This window comes from Saccopteryx leptura, chromosome 4 (assembly GCF_036850995.1).
Source record: "Saccopteryx leptura isolate mSacLep1 chromosome 4, mSacLep1_pri_phased_curated, whole genome shotgun sequence".
Lineage (NCBI taxonomy): Eukaryota > Metazoa > Chordata > Mammalia > Chiroptera > Emballonuridae > Saccopteryx > Saccopteryx leptura.
This window is the reverse complement of record NC_089506.1, coordinates 88,834,634-88,846,223: the sequence shown is the minus strand read 5'-3', so window position 1 is coordinate 88,846,223 and position 11,590 is coordinate 88,834,634. Positions and strand designations below refer to the sequence as shown.

At 35.7% G+C, this 11,590-nt stretch overlaps 1 pseudogene; it reads left to right on the top strand.

The window, feature by feature from the left end:
- Positions 1-8,205: 8,205 nt before the first annotated feature.
- On the top strand, positions 8,206-8,895 carry LOC136404397 (transcription factor BTF3 pseudogene; annotated as a pseudogene).
- Positions 8,896-11,590: the final 2,695 nt, after the last annotated feature.

Below are 11,590 nucleotides of genomic sequence, written 5' to 3'. Positions count from 1 at the left end.
ATTGTATTATCTATAAAAACAAACAATTTTACTTTTTTCTTTTCTATCTGGATTATTTTTCTTTCCTTTCCTAATTGCTCTGGCTAGGACTTTTAGCACTATGTTAAATGGAGTGCTGAGAGATAGTACCCTGTCATTTTCCTAACTTTAGAAGAAAAGCTTTTATCTTTTCACCAATGAGTATGATTTTAGCCCTGGGTTTGTCATATATGGCCTTTATTGAAACATATTTTAGTATGTTCTATCTACACCCAAGTTGGTGAGAGCTTTTATCATGAATGAGTGTTAATTTTGTCAAATTTTCTTCTATATCTATTGAGATGATTTTATCCCTTTATTCTATTAATGTGATATATCACATTTTTTGATTCGTCCACCCCGAGATGAGTCCCATTAGGTGATTGTGCATGGTACTTTCAATGTGCAATTAAATAAGGTTTGCTAATATTTTGTTGAGAATTTTTGCATCTATGTTATTCAGGGATGTTGGCCTATAGTTTTCTCTTTTCGTAGTGTTTTTATCTGGCTTTGGTATTAGGTTACTGTTGGCCTCATAAAATGATTTTTGGAGTTTTCACTCTACTTTGATTTTTATATTTGTTTAAGAAGTATTGGCATTAATTAATTCTTAAATGTTTTATAAAATTCACCAGTGAAACCATCTGGTTTTGGGCTTCTCTCTCTTAGGAGGATTTAATTACTGATTCAATATTCTTAGGCACTACAGGTTTGTTTAGATTTTCTACTTCTTTATAATTCAGTCTTGGTAGGTTTTATGTCTATAAGAATTTACCCATTACTTTTATGTTATCTATTTTCTTATTGCTCATAGTATGTGTCTCTGCAGTGTCAATTGTAATGTCTTCTTTTTCATTTAGAAATTTGAGGGTTTTTTGTTTTCTTTTTTCTTAGTTAGTCCTGCTAAACATTTGGCAATTTTGTTTATCATTTCAAAATCAAGTCTCAGTTTCATTGACTTTTTCTATTGTCTTTCTATTCTCTATTTCTGCCCTAAATTTTGTTATTTCCTCTCTTTGCTCACTTAGAACTTAGGGTTTTTTTTTCCTTCTACCTTTTCTATAAAGTTAGGTTGTTTCTTTGAGATTTTTTTTTCCTTTAGTCAGAGGTGCAGAGACAAAGAGGCAGAAAAACAGATTCCCGCATGCATCCTGACTGGGATCCACCCAGCAAACCCCATATAGGCTATATTCTACCAATCTGGGGTGCTGCCCCATTGCTAGGCAGCCAAACCATTTTAGTGCCTGAGGCAGGGCCATAGAGCCATCCTCAGGGTCTGGGCCCAACTTGCTCCAACTGAGCTATGGCTGTGGAAGGGGAAGAGAGAGACAGAAAGAATGTACAGGGGGAGGGGTGGGGAAGCAGATGGTTGCTTCTCTTGTGTACCTGACTGGGAATTTAAACCAAGACTTCCACACATCAGGCCGACTCTCGACCACTGAGCCAACTGAGTGAGCCTACTAGTCAGGTCCATAAGATACTTGTTAATCTCCCTTTTGATTTCTTTGTTAACACCTAGGTTGTTCAGAAGTTTGATGTTTAATATCCATGTATTTGTGAATATTTTAGTTTCCTTCTGCTATTGATTTCTAGTTTTATTCCATTGTGGAGGGATGTTTTCAATTTGTCTGTTTGGTTCATTTGATTTAACACAGTTCAATTCAATATTTCCTTATTAAATTTCTGTCTGGATAATTTATCCAAGGTTGAAAATAAGGTATGAATTCCTCTACAATTTTATTACTGTCTGTTTTTCTCTGAAGTTCTATTAAAGTTTGCTTTAAAACTTAGGTTCTCTGTTCTCTGGGTCAAAAAGATGAAGGGATTGAGAGGTACAGATTTTAGTTACAAAATAGTCATGGGGATGTAAAGTACAGTATAGGAAATAAAGTCAATAATATTGTAATAACTATGTATGGTGCCAGTTGAATGCTGGAAATATCAAGGGGAACACTTTGTAAAATATGTGACTGTCTGACCACTGTGCTGTGCACATGAAACTAATAGAAAATAATATTGAATATAAACTGTAATTAAAGAAAAATTTAAAGTAAGAAAACAGCAATAAAACTTAGGTACATGATTTTGATGTAGGATGCATATATAGTATAGAAAATCTTAACGAATTGCCCACTTATGATTATACAGTGAATTTGTCTGTCTCTTTTGACTAAATTTGACTGAAAATATATATTATCTGATATAAAAATAGTCACTTTTCTGTTTCTTGATTAACATTTGCATGAAATGTTTTTTTTCATTCCTTCACTTTTTGCCTATGTATGTCTATAAAGCTAAAAATAGTATCTTGTAAGTAGCATATTATATTCTTCAGCTCCAGTATTCTGTTTTATTTTTTATGGTTTTATGTCTTCAATAAAGTTTTTATTTTGTTCATTTATTTTTCTGAAGTACTTTTTGTAGTTTATCTGTGTTGTTTTGCATTTTATTGTTTCTTTTAAATAACTAAATAATTAATTTTTAGGCAAATCGTAGATCATTATTTCTTTGGGCCATTCACTGGAACTTTAGTTTCTTTTAGTGGTGTCATATTCATCTGATTCTTCTTGACCTACGTAGCTTTGCATTGGTGCCTGTGCATTTGAAGGTACAAACTCTTTTTTCATTCTTGATAGACTAGTTTATGCAGGTAAGGACCTTCCTTTGTCAGACCCCTGGGCTGTGAGGGTTACCTCTGGAATCACAGTAATGCTGAGTTGTTGCTGGTTTTGAGGATGTTGCTGAGTCTGCAGTGGATTTGTGGTCAGTGGGTTTGTTACTGGGGGCTCAGGCAGTTGTGGATACTGTCTGGTCCCTGGGTAGTAAGACTGCTTACAGTACATCTTTCAGTAGGGTGGTGATAAGATGAGGGTCTACTTCATGGTGCGCAACTGAGTCTTTAGACAATAGGCCCATTACCAGGTATGCAGATAAGTGTATCTCCTACCAGGTCCCTGGGAAGGCTCCTGCCTATTTGTGAAATGGGTCCTCGAGTGGAACCAGTTTGTATAAAATATGTATAATTTATGAGCATCTGTTTGAGATATATTAGCTTGTTTTGCTTTTAATTATGATCAACTACATTTTTCCATTAAAGATTAAACCAAACCAAAGAAAAATAAGCTTGCTATTTTAAAGAATTTCTATTATAACTTTGGTGGGTCTTTAATGGGTCTGGTCATCTCTGCTCAATTGAAGACAAATTGATAATATTTTAGCTCTAGTTTTCTGTATGTTGGCCAAAACTCTGGTGGGGCCTCCTTCAGAATGTGATTTCTCCCCTGCCAAACCTTGCTGCTGCCCCTCCCTTTTCATCTACAGGTGCTGATACCAAGGGCAGGCCTTCATGAGCATATGGCACAATAGCAGCTTCCCAGGGAAACCAAATGGCAGCATTTGATTGTCTGATACACTAGACTAAAACTACAGCAGCAGGGACCAACAGCTCCAGCACAGTGGGTAATACCTGCTAGGTTCTCAGTAAATATTACCTGCATAAATGAAATATTATGTAACTATTAAAATGAGTTGTAGAATACATACTATCATCAAATGAGTTTGTAATTTAAATCTTAAGTAAAAATTGTATTATAAAATTAATAATGTAAATCACATATAAAATGTAAATATATATACATATCTAGCATATTTATGAATAGGATACTATTAACATCTCTGTGGATAATTCATCTTTACATTTCTATTAAAAATTTATACAATTACAACTTCTATAACTGAATGATTAAAATTAATACAATTATTTATTATGTAAATGAAAGTAAATTGCCTCTTTATGAAGTAGTTTTAGATATTTAGTATAGAGAAGTGAGCAAAACCGCTGACAATTGGGACAGAAACAACCAAAGGTTCATCACTCTCAAGTCTGCTGTTAAGTCTAAGATGGTTGATTGAGCACAGTGTAGGTCCCACGTCAATCTCTTTTTCCACGTGGCTTCTCCACATGGCCAGTTTTGGCTTTCTCACTGGTATAAGGATATTTTACATGGTGACTGCTTTCCTCAGACTGGACATTCCAAAATACTCTGATGGTAGATGGCAGGTTTTTTATGACCTAGTTTCAGGAGACTTTTAACAGCAAACCTGCTTTGTTTTATTTACTATAATATAGATACATAAAGAGAGGGCAGGAAATGAACTCTGTTTCTCAGTGAGGAATGTTTCAACATACAGAGAAAGAAGGAATTGTTGGCTCCTGTTTTAGAGACAAGCTAATATATAATGTTTATGATGCTCTTAGTTGTAGGTATGTGTCCAGGTTTGCCTTACCATCCAATTAAAGTTTTTATATTTTGATAGAAGAAGAATTATTTGATGTGCATATTGTTAATCAAATATGTTTGGACTTAGTTCTACCATAATATTTATAACACATTTTTCTCTTCTTATATGTTCTTTAAGAGATTAGGTATGTAGATTATTACTGATTTTTGGAGGTTTTAAATGTTAATATTACTTTTCTTTTTATAATTAGAATAGCTGATAAGTGGTTTTACTTGCAGTGTTTGCCTTTAAGAAATTCATAATATACTGATAGATTTAAATATTTATTTATAAATTTAAGTAAATTTACTCTTGACAGAATAATATTAGTAACTGTCTAATGACTTCTGTACGGAGAAGGAGAAAAGCAAGTGCACTAAACTGTCTTCTCTGTCCTGTTCTGCTAACTGATTACTTTGATACTTTGATATTTTTACTTCTTTTGGTTATGTTTCTATTTAAATAGTAGTATATTTTATCTCAATTACTGTCTTCAGCTTTTCCTAATTTTAACTATTTAAATTCTATAATTTAGATTATCTTTAATATTTAGCCGTATTTCTCTGTTTAAATGAATTCAAAATGCAGTGCTTCCAGCAGCAGTTCTTTCCAGTTTTGATTGGTTGAGGCTTAAATAAGTGATCTTTCTCGATTTCAGGCAAGTTAGCAAATATTTACCTGTTGTTTAAACTTTGATGACACCGGACATCCTACCTCTATCACATTTTCTTTCTTTGAGAATACTACAGGTATGTAGGTATTAATCCATTCTCAGTTAACTAGTATTCAACTTTCTTATTATATATGCAGTCTTCTATCAAGTTGCATATTTGTCATAATTTATTAAAGGATATTTTATCTTCTTTATCCAACATTTTAACTGTTTCCTTTGAAATTTTTTTCTTTCCATGTGTACTATTTGGATGGCTGTGTTTGAGAATATTGAAATTTTAAATTTTCCCAAAGCCTCCAGAGAGGCAGAATTTTTCTCCATCTTCTTGTGTAAGTTACTTAGCGTGAAAAAGCTGATATGAAATGAAAATCTTACAGGATAAATCTTGCCCTTTTCAATATCTGATGCCAGCTCTACTGATCACCTCTTGATGAGGAACCATGGTCAAATCTCAAGGTACCCTAAGCAGCAAAATAGAGTCATTTTGTCAGATGAATATTTTATTGCAAAGAAAAAAATAAGTAAGGGACCCAGCAGTTCCTGGAATTTCTTCTTAAAGCTTGGAAATAGTCATAGTCAGAATTGCTTTGGCAAATATATGTGGGAAGGGTAGAGGCTTAAGCAAAGTGAGAATGATGCAGTGAATTTACTATGTCAGACAAAAGCCAGAAGAGTACCAAGCTGAGCTCTTCCCTAAAACGATAAGAAATGCTCTACTGAGTGCAGCGATAAGCTTACCTTCCTGTTGACTGGGAGCTGGGTTGACACTGAGAGATAGTTAGTGACACTTAGAATCCAGTGGTCTGGCTATTTTCTGGACATTTTTTCTGAAATAACATTTAAAGTGCCTTATACTTCTCATCCTAAAGAAAAAGGCATAGTGTGGTGAGTGATTTTTGGATTTAAGTGGCAGCCTTTACCTCATTTATCAGTACGGCCCTCACCCATTTAACAGTAGGCAGAATGTTGCCAGTTTTGAGTGGTACCTAGGGTCGCTTGGTACTAGGGCTCTGTAGCAGGTCCAGAAGGTAGTTGAATTTGTACTGCCTTTCAGCAGATCCAGTGATGTTAGAAAATCCATAGCAAACAAAGTTTTATCTATTGAGTCTTTGAAAAGCCCCAAAAAGGAGAGCTTGCAGGACAAACTCCTAGAGTTCGGAGTGCTTAGCAGCATATAAGAATTAACTCCTTTCTTGGCTTACATCTACAGACTCTGAGTATATCCTTAGTGTGGCTAAGGGAGTAGGAAATAGCTCATGCCTGCTTTGCAGATAGCTCAGTTTTTATGTTTGCATAGCTAAAACCTACATCCTCACTAAAGGTGGCACAGGAAGTTAATGGTGAGAGAAAATTATGCTCTTTTAGGAGAGCTTATGCAGAACACTTGACATTATCCTTTGTGTGAAGAGAAAAAAATGTTTGAGATAAGATATTCATAGATTTCTGTCTAGTGGAAAATAGCCTGGCTGTTTTTTCAGAGCCTTGGGCATACCCTGGATAGCATAATAATCCTGAGGAAAAAGCATGCATATGGACCAATGAACACATCCTGTTCAAATCTTTGTTCTGATATTAATACCCACACAGAAACACTCATCACAAAGATGCCCTAAATGTCCAGGTAGGAACGATGATCCTTCTAATGAAGGCCGCTTAGCTTGTCATTTAATCTACCCAGTGCTCACCCAATGGACTTTGAAAAGAGTAGTCATGGTGACAGGGATGGAAAGTGTATTTCAACCTTAGTTTATAACTTCAGTTTTACTAAGGATAATCTAGTTAGAATAGTACTGGATGTCTAAACTCTAAGTATAGAAACAAACACTGAAACTTCCATAGTGTTCTAGCATTGAGGAAGCCAACAAATTACTTGTACATTTATCATAGATGAGGCAGAAATTTCTGTTTCTGTGGTTGACATCAATTTTGAATGTGGTTTTGCCTTTCATGCCTGATAATACTATGTTATAACTTACAGAATACCTGATTTAGTGACATGGGATTACATATAATATCTTTTCACATCTCAAAACCCAGTTTAGGCCCTGGTGAGGAAGTCCCAGGTTTGATCCCGAGTCAGGGCACACATGAGAAATGACCATCAACTTCTCTTCCCCCTCCTTCTTCCCTTTCTCTCTCCCTTTCTTTCTCACAACCAGTGGTTTAATTGGTTTGAGCATCAGCCCTGGGTGCTTATGATAGCTTGTTTGATTTGAGCATTGGCCCAGATAGGGGTTGCCAGGTGGATCCCAGTCTGGGCTCATGTGGGAGTCAGTCTCTCTATCTCCCCTCCTCCATTGAAAAAACAAACAAACAAACAAACAAACAAGAAACCCATTTAGTTTGGATGAATTATGGTAGGTTTATAATCAAATGAACTAGTGGTGCCACAGTATTGCATATCATTTGATAGCTGTCAGTCACATGGAATATTGAAATGAGCTCTTTACGATCTAACTAAAGAATCAACTCAGTGAGAAATCCCATATGGATAAGGTACTGACTTTCAGAATATGGTCTATATGTTGAGCCAATGGCCATTAAGTGATGCTATATTATTATTTCTTTGGTACCAGAACACAGGAGGGGAGAATTGACCCCTGTTACCAGCACTTGGGGAATTTGTTCCTCCTGTCTCCAGAACTTAAACCCTCCATCAGAATTAGAGGCTTCATTTGGAAGGGGTACAAATTTAAGGTTCTACTAATTTAAAGCTGTGTTTGCTATCTCATAATTTGGGACTGATAACATTATTAGACTAGCAGACAAAGTAAGGTATTACTCTGTCTAGAATAATAGATCCTGTTGCTCAGGAAAACAATAAAGAAATACTACTATCTAAGGAAGGTATTCAGGAAAATATATGGAAAATGAAGGATTCACTGGAGCATCTTTGGGTGTTTTCACACTCAGAAATAACAATAGAAAGGCAATTAAAGCAACTATGATTAGAACAGGAAAAGTATTCAGACCATGTGTTAATAAAGATTTGTGTTCAACACTGTGCAGGCAACATAGAAAAATCAAAGTTCAGAGTGAGGATAAAGGTGACCTAAAATGTGTGGTAGAGAAGGAAAATGATTAATAAAGAGGCCTAATAGCTAATTCTGCTCACTCTTCCATTTTAAGAATTTTTATTTAAGATTATAGCTAGCCTCTGTCCATATGCATCACTAAAAGAATAGATTCAGGAGCGCCAACCCTAGTCCCCCACACGGCCCCATTTTCTCTCCAACAAGATGAAAGAAACTATAATGAACCAACAGAAATGCGCCAAACTGCGCATTGGTGGGGAAGGAACTGCTCGTAGAAAGAAGAAGGTGGTTACAGAACAGCTACAGCAGATGACAAAAAACTTTAGTTCTCCTTAAAGAAGTTGGGTGTAAACAATATCTCTGGTATTGAAGAGGTAAATATGTTCACAAACCAAGGAACAGTGATCCACTTTAACAACCCTGAAGTTCAGGCATCTCTGGCAGGGAACACTTTCACCATAACAGGCCATGCTGAGACAAAGCAGCTGACAGAAATGCTACCGAGCCTCTTAAACCAGTTTGGTGCAGACAGTCTGACTAGTTTAAGGAGACTGGCTGAAGCTCTGCCCAAACCATCTGTGGATGGAAAAGCACCACTGGCTACTGGGGAGGATGATGATGATGAAGTTCCAGATCTTGTGGAGAATTTTGATGAGGCTTCCAAGAATGAAGCAAATCGAATTGAGTCAATGTCCGAAGAAGATAGACTTGAAGAAGTTACTGGGAGCTGTTATTTTATATTATGACTGCTTTTTCAAATTTTGTTTATGGATCTGATAAGATCTAGATCTCTTAATATTTTTAAGCCTATGCGACTTGGACACTGCAGCTCTTTTCAGTTTTTGCTTATACTTAAATCATTCTTTGCAGCTAATTAAGCTGAAAAAACCTGGGAATAAAGTTTGAAACACAGGTTAATAAAGAAACAAAGAATGGATTCAATGCAGAGTTTGAGCAGACCTGGAGTTCAGACCATAGCCACCTTTGTTGATATACTGACCTAATTACGTTTAGTCCACTTGCCTCTCAAGATATTTTTCAGTATTATTTTAGTTTCTCTCCTGCAGCTGCTAGGAGCTTTCTCAGCCTGATTTGGCTGTAAGATGGGTAGGTGCAGGAGTTAATACTTCCTGGGATAACCTCCATCAATGAATAAAGGATTTTCTTCTAAATGCCCCAGGTTTCTTGTTCTCTTTCTAGACAGTTCTGGAGAATGTCTCATATGGTTTCCTAAAGTTCCTGATATGGATTAGGTCTCATTAGCCCCAGTACTAATATGTCCATTAATGCAATTTTTATTGCTTTTCACACTCCCATGTGTCATTTTGTTAAATTCCTCAATAGTATTTCCTGAGGTCATGTCCCTAATAAACTATCTGCTTCCAAGATTGTCTCAAGATCTGCTGAGATCCCAAAATAGGATATAAATATATATAATTCTGAGTTGCTTAAAAATAATTATATATCATTAGATTTTATACTAATATTTTACCTCCTTAATCACATGAAAGGCATCAAATACTTTAAGTTAGAATAATATGAGATAAATGAAAGTATGGACCAAAATAAGTTAATTCAACTCAGCCATCTAAAATGTGTATATAACGACACCAGATTTGCTGTCACAGATTAGATCTGAAAAAATATATGTACCCCTGTGAGAAAGTCATAATGTTTCTTGTAAAGACTTTGCCTTTGCCAAATTACTTAACAAGGAGAAAAGATACAATTAGAAAATAGAAAAATATTCTAATTTTCATTACTATCTAGTTTAGGTTCTTATCAGAATGTGGTAGATATTAATTAGGAGTGCCTTAGGTCTTAAGTATGCATAAAACAAATTAGATTTATAACTGTATTGATGTTATATATATTTCCAATTAAATTGCCTTACTTAGCAACTTGAAACTACCCTTGACCATGACAATCCTGATTTCTGCAAGAATACTATTAGTTATTCAAAGGCTTATATATTATGCCATGACTCACAGTATCATGTATATCTTAAATTGCCTTATAAACTCTTCTAAATTTAAATTAACCTTAGAATATTCTGACTCACTACATGACAGAAGTTTTAATGGAACTCAATTAGATCTCAAAGAGAAATAGGGAAATTTATGCTCCTATTTTTTTCTTATTTAATATACAGAGATTAAATTTTTAAATAAAAATTATATTTAATTTTAATATCTGTGACACATATATTAAGTGAAATGAATATAATATTGCCATTATATTTTAAAATTATTTTCTATAAAAATGTCATTACAATTTGTAGAGCTTTGCACATATATAAAACATTTACTAAAAATGTTTTGGGCCTCATTTTCTTGAACTTCACAATGTTTATACTTATTCCAATAATCCATATATGAGAACTGCGTGAGTTAATATTGTAAAACCCTATAACAGCATCTGGCCAATATATGTGTCCTATTCTGAATACAATACTTATTTTTATTTTTAAATAACATATATCAAAGGTGAGGATGAGGGATTTGATCAGATATGTAGGGGAATCAGAAATCAAAAGTACATGGATTTATTTATTTATTTTCAGAGACGGAATGAGTGATAGATAGGGACAGACAGACAGGAATGGAATGAGATGATAAGCATCAATCATCAGTTTTTCGTTGCGACACCTTAGTTGTTCATTGATTGCTCTCTCATATGTGCCTTGACCATGGGGCTACAGCAGACCCAGTAACCCGTTGCTCAAACTAGTGACCTTGGGTCCAAGCTGGTGAGCTTTTGCTCAAACCGGATGAGACTGCGCTCAAGCTGGCGACTTTGGGGTCTCGAACCTGGGTCCTCTGCATCCCAGTCTGACACTCTATCCACTGTGCCACTGCCTGGTCAGGCCTGGATTTATTTTAAACTGACTTAGCAAAATTCTTGCTACAACTGAGTGGTTCAGGCTCAACTAGGACTGAAGCCAAGCCATGCCTAGAGGACTTTGTCTTAGAGGAACCTGAGGAGGTCAAGGAGAGCATCTTTTTCAAGCTATAAATGTGAGCCATTTATTGTGTGAAAGGTGGACTCAAAGAGAGGAACTGACATCTTGGAGGGCAGAGGGAAGATATATAAAAGAGAATTCCCAGAAAGCAGCTCTGAGTCCCATGGATAAACTAGAAACATGTTCTATTCAAGATGTCAGCCTGACCAGGCAGTGATGCAGTGAATAGAGCATTGGCTTGGAACACTGAGGACCCAGGTTCAAAACCCCAAAATCGCTGGCTTGAGCATGAGTTTGCCAGCTTCAGTGTGGGATCATAGACATGGTCACTGGCTAGAAGCCCACAGTCACTGGCTTTAGCAAGGGGTCTCTAGTTCAGTTGGAGACCCCCAGTCAAGGCACATATGAGAAAACAATCAATGAACAACTAAGGTGCTGCAGCTATGAGTTGATACTTCTCATCTCTCTCCCTTTCTGTCTGTCTGTCTCTCTCAGTAATAATAATAATAATAATAATAATAATAATAATAATAGGCCTGACCTGTGCTGGGACAGTGTATAAAGCATTGACCTAGAATGCTGAGGTCACTGGTTCAAAAACCTGGGCTTGCCCTGTCAAGG